Genomic DNA, 8,105 nt, shown 5'->3' with positions numbered 1-8,105 from the left:
GGAAGTTTCATATCAGCGCACACTCCGCTGCAGAGTGAAAATCTCATTCTGGAAACATCCCCCAGGCTGTGGCTAAGCCATGTCTCCGCAATATCCTTTCTTTCAGGAGTGCTAGTTCTGCAAGGTTCGCAGGAGAGCTTCTGTAAAGTTTGGAAGGTAGGAGACGAGATACTGGCAGAAGTAAAGCTGTGAGACTGGGCGTGAGTCGTGCTTCAGTAGGTCAGTTGGTAGAGCACTTGCCCGCGAAAGGCAAAGGTCCCGAGTTCGAGTCTCGGTCGGGCACACAGTTTTAATCTGCCAGGAAGTTTCATATCAGCGCACACTCCGCTGCAGAGTGAAAATCTCATTCTGGAAACATCCCCCAGGCTGTGGCTAAGCCATGTCTCCGCAATATCCTTTCTTTCAGGAGTGCTAGTTCTGCAAGGTTCGCAGGAGAGCTTCTGTAAAGTTTGGAAGGTAGGAGACGAGATACTGGCAGAAGTAAAGCTGTGAGACTGGGCGTGAGTCATGCTTCGGTAGCTCAGTTGGTAGAGCACTTGCCCGTGAAAGGCAAAGATCCCGAGTTCGAGTCTCGGTCGGGCACACAGTTATAATCTGCCAGGAAGTTTCATGTCAGTGCACACTCCGCTGCAGAGTGAAAATCTCATTCTGGAAACATCCCCCAGGCTGTGGCTAAGCCATGTCTCCGCAATATCCTTTCTTTCAGGAGTGCTAGTTCTGCAAGGTTCGCAGGAGAGCTTCTGTAAAGTTTGGAAGGTAGGAGATGAGATACTGGCAGAAGTAAAGCTGTGAGACTGGGCGTGAGTTGTGCTTCGGTAGCTCAGTTGGTAGAGCACTTGCCCGTGAAAGGCAAAGGTCCCGAGTTCGAGTCTCGGTCGGGCACACAGTTTTAATCTGCCAGGAAGTTTCATATCAGCGCACACTCTGCTGCAGAGTGAAAATCTCATTCTGGAAACATCCCCCAGGCTGTGGCTAAGCCATGTCTCTGCAATATCCTTTCTTTCAGGAGTGCTAGTTCTGCACGGTTTGCAGGAGAGCTTCTGTAAAGTTTGGAAGGTAGGAGATGAGATACTGGCAGAAGTAAAGCTGTGAGACTGGGCGTGAGTCGTGCTTCGGTAGCTCAGTTGGTAGAGCACTTGCCCGTGAAAGGCAAAGGTCCCGAGTTCGAGTCTCGGTCGGGCACACAGTTTTAATCTGCCAGGAAGTTTCATATCAGCGCACACTCTGCTGCAGAGTGAAAATCTCATTCTGGAAACATCCCCCAGGCTGTGGCTAAGCCATGTCTCCGCAATATCCTTTCTTTCAGGAGTGCTAGTTCTGCAAGGTTCGCAGGAGAGCTTCTGTAAAGTTTGGAAGGTAGGAGACGAGATACTGGCAGAAGTAAAGCTGTGAGACTGGGCGTGAGTCGTGCTTCGGTAGCTCAGTTGGTAGAGCACTTGCCCGCGAAAGGCAAAGGTCCCGAGTTCGAGTCTCAGTCGGGCACACAGTTTTAATCTGCCAGGAAGTTTCATATCAGCGCACACTCCGCTGCAGAGTGAAAATCTCATTCTGGAAACATCCCCCAGGCTGTGGCTAAGCCATGTCTCCGCAATATACTTTCTTTCAGGAGTGCTAGTTCTGCAAGGTTGGCAGGAGAGCTTCTGTAAAGTTTGGAAGGTAGGAGACGAGATACTGGCAGAAGTAAAGCTGTGAGACTGGGCGTGAGTCGTGCTTCGGTAGCTCAGTTGGTAGAGCACTTGCCCGCGAAAGGCAAAGGTCCCGAGTTCGAGTCTCAGTCGGGCACACAGTTTTAATCTGCCAGGAAGTTTCATATCAGCGGACACTCCGCTGCAGAGTGAAAATCTCATTCTGGAAACATCCCCCAGGCTGTGGCTAAGCCATGTCTCCGCAATATACTTTCTTTCAGGAGTGCTAGTTCTGCAAGGTTGGCAGGAGAGCTTCTGTAAAGTTTGGAAGGTAGGAGACGAGATACTGGCAGAAGTAAAGCTGTGAGACTGGGCGTGAGTCGTGCTTCGGTAGCTCAGTTGGTAGAGCACTTGCCCGCGAAAGGCAAAGGTCCCGAGTTCGAGTCTCGGTCGGGCACACAGTTTTAATCTGCCAGGAAGTTTCAATGCTGCTACTGATTATGCCAAGGTTACCATTACACCTGCATCTCTTATACTTATTACAGCATGTCTCTCAATAAATGTCAAAGCTCATTTTTCTGTGCAATGTTGTGAGAAACATGAAGAACAGTTTGTTTCTAGCCATTAACAGTGTTCCACACATGTGTTTAACTATGATGCAGTGTCATCCATTTTTGCAGTACATATGAACTGTGAGACAATTGGAGTACAAATAGCACTTATTGAAAGTGTGACAGTACATGATTTTTGAAATAAAATTTATGTAGCTACAGTAAGATTAAGAAAAACATTGATGGCCCTTAATACATCAGAATGTCTTAAGGTTTCATTCACAGTGACATAATAATAAAATATCTAATACATAAGTTGGACCTACTTCCAAGAGCGGAACAACATCAGTGTTCCACAGCTAAAGCTGCTGACCACTCATCACATTTGTGTTTGTTTACATCACATTTATTCTGATGTTGAATGGAGTATAGTATCATGGAAGTCATTTCCTGATATCTTAATAGATGTCCTATCATCCTGTCTCATCTCCTTGTCACTGTTTTCCACATATTCCTTTCCTCTCTGATTCTGTGCAGATTTGCCTCATTTGTTACCTCATCAGTCCATCTAATTTTCAACATATCATCTCAGATCCTTGGATTCTCTTCTGTTTCAGTTTTCCCACAGTCCATGTTTCACTACCATACAATGCTGTGCTCCAAACATACATTCTCAGAAATTTCTTTCTCAAATTTCGATGCTAGTAGACTCCATGCTTTCACATGGATTATTTTGCTGCCTAGAAAGCAGAATTCATTAACTTCATCTACTGTGTAACCATCAACCCTGATATTAAGTATCTTGTGTTCTCATTTCTGCTACTTCTCACTACTCTTGTCTTTCTTTGATTTACTCTCAATCTATATTCTGTACTCATTGGACTGTCCATTCCATTAAGCAGATCATGTAATACTCCTTCACCTTCACTCAGGATAGCCATGTCATGAGCAAATTGTATCATTGATTCCAGAATGAGATTTTCACTCTGCAGCGGAGTGTGCGCTGATATGAAACTTCCTGGCAGATTAAAACTGTGTGCCTGACCGAGACTCGAACTCGGGACCTTTGCCTTTCGCAGGCAAGTGCTCTACCAACTGAGCTACCGAAGCACGACTCACGCCCAATACTCACAGCTTTACTTCTGCCAGTACCTCGTCTCCTACCTTCCAAACTTTACAGAAGCTCTCCTGCGAACCTTGCAGAGCTAGCACTCCTGAAAGAAAGGATATTGCGGAGACATGGCTTAGCCACAGCCTGGGGGATGTTTCCAGAATGAGATTTTCACTCTGCAGCGGAGTGTGCGCTGATATGAAACTTCCTGGCAGATTAAAACTGTGTGCCCGACCAAGACTCGAACTCGGGACCTTTGCCTTTCTCAGAATTTTGAACATTTTGCACCATTTTACTTAGTCAAACACTTATTGCAGGTTGACAAATCCTATGAACTTGTCTTGATTTTTCTTAAGTCTTGCTTCCATTATCAGCCTCTAAGTCCGAGTTGCCTCTCTGGTGCCTTTACCTTTTTTAAAGCCAAACTGATTGTCATCTAACACAGTCTCAATTTTCTTTTCCGTTCTTCTGCATTCTTGTCACAAACTTGGATGAATGAGCTGTTAAGCTGATTGTGCAATAATTCTTGCACTTGTCATCTTTTGTGGTCTTTAGAATAGTGTGAGTGATATTTTTCCAAAAGTCAGATGGTATGTCACTGGATCCATATGTTCTACACACCAACATGAAACAGAAATTCTGATGGAATGTTATCTATCCCTTCTGCATTAACTGATCTTAAGTCCTCCAAAGGTCTCTTAAATTCTGATTATAATACTGGATCCCCTATCTCTTCTAAATCTACTCCTGTTTCTCCTTCTATGATATCAGCCAAATCTTCCCACACATAGTGGCCTTCATTGTACTCTTTCCACCTATCTGCTCTCTCCTCTGCATCTAACAGTGGAATTCCCATTGCACTCTAAATATTACCACCCTTGCTTTTAATTTCATCAAAGGTTGTTTTGACTTTAGTATATGCTGAATCAGTTCTTCTGACATTCACTTCTTTTTAGATTTCTTCACATTTTTCATGCAGCCATTTCCTCTTAGCTTCCCTGCAGTTCCTCTTTATTTCATTCCTCAGCGACTTGCATTTCTGTATTCCTGAATTTCCCTGAATATTTTTGTACTTCCTTCACCGATCAACTTAAGTATCTGTTAGCAATGATTTCTTCACAGTTATCTTCTTTGTACCTATGTTTTTCTTTACAACTTCTGTGAAGGGCCTCTTTAGAGATGTCCATTCCTCTTCAACTGTACTGCCTACTAAACTATTCCTTATTGCTGTATCTATAGGCTTAGAGAACTTCAAGCATATCTCATCATTCCTTAGTACTTCCATATCCCACTTCTTTGCATATTGATCCTTCCTGACTAATGTCTTAAATGTCAGCCTACTCTTCATTACTACCACATTGTGAACTGAGTATATCTGCTCCTGGGTATGCCTTACAATCCAGTATCCAATTTTGGAATCTCTGTCTGACCATGATGTAATCTAACTGAAATCTTCCCATATCACCTGCCATTTTCCAAGTATACCTCCTCCTCTTTTGATTCTTCAACAGAGTATTCAATATTAGTAACTGAAATTTGTTACAGAACTCAATTAGTCTTTCTCCTCTCTTACTCCTTATCCCAAGCCCATATTCTCCTGTAACCTTCTCTTCTACTCCTTCCCCTGTAACTGCATTCCAGTCCCCCATGACGATTAAATTTTCATCTCCCTGTATGTACTATATTACCCTTTCAATATCCTCATATACTTCCTCTATCTCTTCATCTTCAGCTTGTGATGTCAGCATGTGTACCTGAACTATTGTTGTCAGTGCTGGTTTGTTGTCGGTTCTGATAAGAACAACACTGTCACTGAACTGTTCACAATAACACACACTCTGCCCTACCTTCCCATTCATAATGAATCCTACTCCTGTTATACTGTTCTTTGTTGCTGTTGATATTACCCTATGCTCATCTGACCAGAAATCCTTGTCTTCTTTCCATTTCACTTCACTGACCCTACTATATCTAGACTGTGCCTTTGCATTTCCCTTTCCAGATTTTCTAGCTTGTCTATCATATAAGGAATAGTTTAGTAGGCAGTACAGTTGAAGAGGAATAGACATCTCTAAAGAGGCCCTTCACAGAAGTTGTAAAGAAAAACATAGGTACAAAGAAGATAACTGTGAAGAAATCATTGCTAACAGATACTTAAGTTGATCGGTGAAGGAAGTACAAAAATATTCAGGGAAATTCAGGAATACAGAAATACAAGTCGCTGAGGAATGAAATAAAGAGGAACTGCAGGGAAGCTAAGATGAAATGGCTGCATGAAAAATGTGAAGAAATCTAAAAAGAAGTGAATGTCAGAAGAACTGATTCAGCATATACTAAAGTCAAAACAACCTTTGATTAAATTAAAAGCAAGGGTGGTAATATTTAGAGTGCAATGGGAATTCCACTGTTAGATGCAGAGGAGAGAGCAGATAGGTGGAAAGAGTACAATGAAGGCCACTATGTGTGGGAAGATTTGGCTGATATCATAGAAGGAGAAACAGGAGTAAATTTAGAAGAGATTGGAATCTTTTGCCAATGGAGAGATCATCAATGACACTTTTCCAATTACAGGGCACATGTCCTGTGAATGTATATATGCCTTTAATGCAGTGGTTCCTATTGCCTTCTGCATTCTCACACCATTGATCATTGCTGATTCTTCCACCTTTGGGGGCAGTTTTCCACCCCAAGGACAAGAGAGTGCCCTTAACCTCCACCTGTTCCTCTGCCCTCTTTGACAAGACCTTTGGCAGAATAAGAGTGGTTTTTTATGCCGGAAGTCTTTGGCTGCCAACGCTGATTATTAATCAAAATTTAAGCAGTGGCAGGTTTTTAACCAGTGAACAAGGCTGTTTTGATTACTAATCAAAGACACTAGCCCTAGACCACGACCACATTAAATACATTTAAAGAAAAGCTGAAACAGTTCTTGTTTGACCACTGCTTCTATTCTGTCTCTGAATTTCTGGAACATTATAATAAGTACATCTGTTTACGAAATATTGACAATTACATAATTCTTGCTTACATCTAGCCTGTCATTACAGTAGAAACACTATGAAATGTGGTGGATCATGCATAAACATTAAGGAGGAGATTATTTATAAAATTAGAAATGACATTATGGCATTAAGTGAGGACAAACACTTAGAAATATCAGCTTTAGAGATAAAAAACCTAGATGTATTCCAAAGACTAACAAGTGTTATATATTTATCATGCTCAAAATCATCATTTGTGGAGATCTAAACATTAACATGATGAACTCAGATATGTTGTGCAACAGTTTTCTGAACATTATGTACACCTCTGGTATATCACCATTAATTAACACTGCCACTAGGATAACCAGACATTCAGCATCAAGTATTGACCATATGCTAACAGACACAGAGAAATATAGGTGTGACATTGTCATAGATGACCTTGGCATCTCAGACCATTCCAGTCAGTTATTAAAATTAAACATAGAATTAGATAATAACACTAAAATACACAAGTACAGTAGGGTTTTCTCTAAGATAAAAAGAGCTCTGTTTGCCTCACTAATTAACAGTGAAACATGGGAGGAAGTGTACAGAGAAACTACTATAAAGGAGAAGTTTTCAAAGTTTATGTCAATATTTAAAGTCAGATTTGAAGAAGCGTTTCCTAAAGTTCTAAGAATCACTAAAACATGCAACAATAATAGCTGGGTAACCAATGGGATAAGGAAATCCTCTGACACCCTCAAGCACCTTAGCTCAATGAGAAACTACCGCAATGATTCAGTATTTCATAACTATTATCATACATACAGTAAGATCTATAGAAAAGTATTGTTAGCAGCTTAAAGGTACCAAAATGACAAATTTATAGAAAAAGCTAATAATAAAATCAAAGCAGCATGGAAAATCACCCAACTGGAAACTAATAAGAAAAAATTAAAGCCGATAAACATGCATTTTCAACAGAATGTTACCAAAGTAAATGACCCCAAAAAACTAGCAAACTTTGCCAATCAGTGTTTCAGCAACATAACAACCAAACTACAACAGAAGTTCAATAAAACAAAGCATTTACAAATGCTGAACAAAATACCAAACACAATGATGCTACAACCAATCACTGCAGAAGAAGTATGCAATGTTGTGAGTAACCTAAAATATAAAAATTCAGCATGCATAGATGAAGTACCTGTGTGCTTACTGAAGGACTGCATAGACAACATCAAAGACCTTTTAGTGCACATCATTAATGAACCCTTCTCCACAGGTTGCTCCCAGACATAATAAAACATGCAAAAATCCTACCTATATATAAAAAAGGTAACCCAGAATCATAGAAAATTACAGACCAATCTCATTACTGTCATCCTTTTCAAAAGTTACAGAGATCTTAATGAAAAACAGGCTCCTGGACTACTTAACAAAGTTTTATCTTCTGAGTAAAGAGCAATTTGGTTTCTGGTCAGGCAAAAGCACAAATTCAGCTGTAGCTAGTTTCTCAAATGTTATCCTCGAAGCACTAGACAAAGGAGACCACACAACAGGAATATTCCTTGATTTGACCAATGCAGTTGACACAGTAGATGACACATTTCTGCTAAACAAACTAAATGCACTAGGAGTAAGAGGAGTAAAAAACATGTGGTTTCATTCATACCTGCAAAACAGGGTCCAACAGGTGGAGATCAGTCAAACTATCTCCAATCATACCTTTTCAGACCTAAAGTGTCAAACATGGTGAATCAGTACTGTTTGCTGATGACAGTAACATCTTAATCAAAGCTGAGTCACCAAGTGTACTCAATGGAAAAGCTGAGGAAACACTTATGCA

The 8,105-nt window shown here is 40.9% G+C and overlaps 2 non-coding genes across 2 annotated transcripts; both read left to right on the top strand.

The window, feature by feature from the left end:
• Window positions 1–808: 808 nt before the first annotated feature.
• Trnas-uga (transfer RNA serine (anticodon UGA)) lies at window positions 809–883 on the top strand. Its single transcript has one exon. It is a non-coding gene; the product is annotated as a tRNA-Ser (tRNA).
• A 225-nt stretch (window positions 884–1,108) lies between these two features.
• Trnas-uga (transfer RNA serine (anticodon UGA)) lies at window positions 1,109–1,183 on the top strand. Its single transcript has one exon. It is a non-coding gene; the product is annotated as a tRNA-Ser (tRNA).
• The last annotated feature ends 6,922 nt before the right edge of the window (window positions 1,184–8,105 follow it).

Source organism: Schistocerca cancellata, chromosome 2, assembly GCF_023864275.1.
Source record: "Schistocerca cancellata isolate TAMUIC-IGC-003103 chromosome 2, iqSchCanc2.1, whole genome shotgun sequence".
NCBI classification, from domain to species: domain Eukaryota; kingdom Metazoa; phylum Arthropoda; class Insecta; order Orthoptera; family Acrididae; genus Schistocerca; species Schistocerca cancellata.
This window is presented reverse-complemented; position numbering and strand designations above follow the sequence as displayed.